The sequence below is a fragment of the Tachypleus tridentatus genome, chromosome 9, assembly GCF_004210375.1.
Source record: "Tachypleus tridentatus isolate NWPU-2018 chromosome 9, ASM421037v1, whole genome shotgun sequence".
In the NCBI taxonomy this organism is placed as follows: domain Eukaryota; kingdom Metazoa; phylum Arthropoda; class Merostomata; order Xiphosura; family Limulidae; genus Tachypleus; species Tachypleus tridentatus.
The window spans coordinates 129,373,415-129,375,993 of record NC_134833.1 but is presented as its reverse complement, the minus strand read 5'-3'; the positions used below and the strand labels follow the sequence as shown (position 1 = coordinate 129,375,993).

Below are 2,579 nucleotides of genomic sequence, written 5' to 3'. Positions count from 1 at the left end.
ATGTTGATGGGCAATAACATAATGTTAGCTTATTACCCTTACCCCTCTTCAACAACTTAAAAAATTAAGATAAAAGTTCTAAATGAAAATTAATACGTGTTATAAAATTTGAATTCAAACTAATTTTAAATGCAAATGTTAAGAATTAGATATTTGTCCTTTCTTATAGTTATCCAATTCATATAATTTAGGATAAAAAATATAGAATAATGTATAAAACATCGCAACCACACTGTATCTTTTATATCCATAACTGACGATGCCTTTCACCCGACAAAAGGGTTCATCAGACCGACTGGGATAAGGATATAGGTGTGGTTGTAATATTTGAGACACTATTTATTTTCTCAGTCACTTGGACAACAACTGTATTCATGTGAACTATATTAAAGTGATATCTTTATCAGTACTAACTGTTATCATGTACAAGGATCACTATATAAAACAATTTTGACTTTTGATACCACTATTTTCATCACTTCTTATGTTGAAGTTAATAACCGCAGGTTTAGTTTGTTTGCAGTTGTGCAAAAAACTACACTATGGTCTATATTTGCTGTAAACACCGTGAGTATTGAAATCCGATTCTTAGCGTCATAATTACGCAGACTCACCACTGAGCTAGTGGTTGGGTATCACTCAAGGGAACGACTATTATGACTGATGATACCATCGTCACCAACTATTATACTGTAGAAGTATCATTAAAGAAACCAATTGCTATAATTTTCATATCATCATCTTCACCACTTGTGACTGCGACAAAGACCAATTATTGTGAGATGCTTTTTTTATCCCTCGGTGTATAACAGTAAGTTTATAAAATACAATATTAAAATACTGGGTATGAAACCACTCAGCAGACAGAGAACAAATAGCCCACTGAATAGTTTGATATTAATAAAACAACAAATCAGCAAGTCGATATTTATATTATTACACTGCATGAACAACAAGTGTTATGGAGTGAACTAGGGTAATTAGCGAAATATAAATTGTATCTACCTTATTTTAATTCATTAAGGTAGACGTGATCTTAAGAGCACAAGGACAGTAAAAATTTCGATATGTCCATTATTTTTCATAAAATCATCTATTTCCCTCTTCAACTCCTGTAAAGGATATCTTTCACTACTACCAACGACAAGTCGTTAGTTAAAATAAATCATTTTGACATCTTCATGTATTACATAGGTAGAATAATGCTGCCCAAAACTCAAAACTTGAGAAAGAGATATGTGATAGACCTATCAGACTCAAATATTCATATATTCAGATCACAAGGATACGTTTAGACCGTGAATTTATATTTCAAACATAACAATACCATTTAAAATTTATGACACTGGAGAACAAAGAATATCGATTTACTTGTGAAAATACAACCAACCAAAAAAAATGTATAAAAAGTTGTATTAAACCTATAGTAAATAAATTATGGCGTCTCATAACAGATGAAAATCCGTGAAAATAAACGTCAATGGCAAAAGCTGTCAACGTGGTGCGGGCAACAGTAGGTAACATAATCAAGTAGAATACCTACTTGGAAAAGCAACATAAACTGTATGCATACATGTTGCTTCTATGACATATTTATTCAACAGTCGCATACTTCAAGCAGGTTTAGAAATAAAATGAGTGTTCTAGCTATTTCGTATGTCATTGAATGCAGCATCTATGGGTTTTTGTGTGACTGAATTAGCAAAGTTGGCAATTTGGACAGGAGCGTGGAGGAAGATCCCCGTTTGAGAGCTTTGTTCTCTACTAACCTCCTCTTTGATACTAACCTCCTCTGTACGTATGATTCCCACAGACATAAAATAATTAGTTTTTATGGAAGAGGCCTGGCATAGCCAGGTGGTTATAGTGCTCGAATCGTAATCTGAGGGTCGCACGCTCGAATCCCTGTCACACCAAACATGCTCGCCCATTCAGCCGTGGGGGCGTCAATATGACGGTCAATCCACTATTCGTTGGTAAAAGAATAGCCCAAGAGTTGGCGGTGGGTGGTGATGACTAGCTGCCTTCCCTCTAGTCTTACGCTGCTAAATTAGGGATGACTAGTGCAGACAGCCCTCGTGTAGCTTTGCACAAAATTAAAATGAAATCAAATCAATTATTTCCTGCGTTAATAAATTTTATTTGCCAGCACAGTGGCCACTGGATAGTTTATCAATCATGACTCAAGTATTTAGTTTCCTTCAGAGGTGGTACCTCCCTTTTATACCACTATAAAACATTGTCAAGTGCTCTGGTAGTTTACAATCATTGCCACTTGCAATTGCATAAATAACATAGGTAACACTCAAGTTACTCTCCAAAGTTATTGTTCATAATAAAAATAATCTTATTTAGGGGCTGTCAAACTGTTCATTTATATTTCAGGCTTCAGAAAATAAATAATCCCTGTAAACTACTAGAGCACTTGACAATGTGTTATAGTGGTATATGTATATAGTAATATATAAGTATAAACATTATATATGATCATTCAGAATTTTATAAAGGAAAAGAATAAGTTACATGAAGAGTGCAATAACAAAATAAACAGGGCATGAAAGCAAAATAATGATTCTCAA

The 2,579-nt window shown here is 33.9% G+C and overlaps 1 protein-coding gene across 1 annotated transcript in view; it reads left to right on the top strand.

Moving 5' to 3' along the window:
• Positions 1-2,579, top strand: part of LOC143227487 (uncharacterized) — a 146,433-nt gene that overhangs the window by 86,062 nt on the left and 57,792 nt on the right. The gene's annotated exons all lie outside the window — the stretch shown is intronic.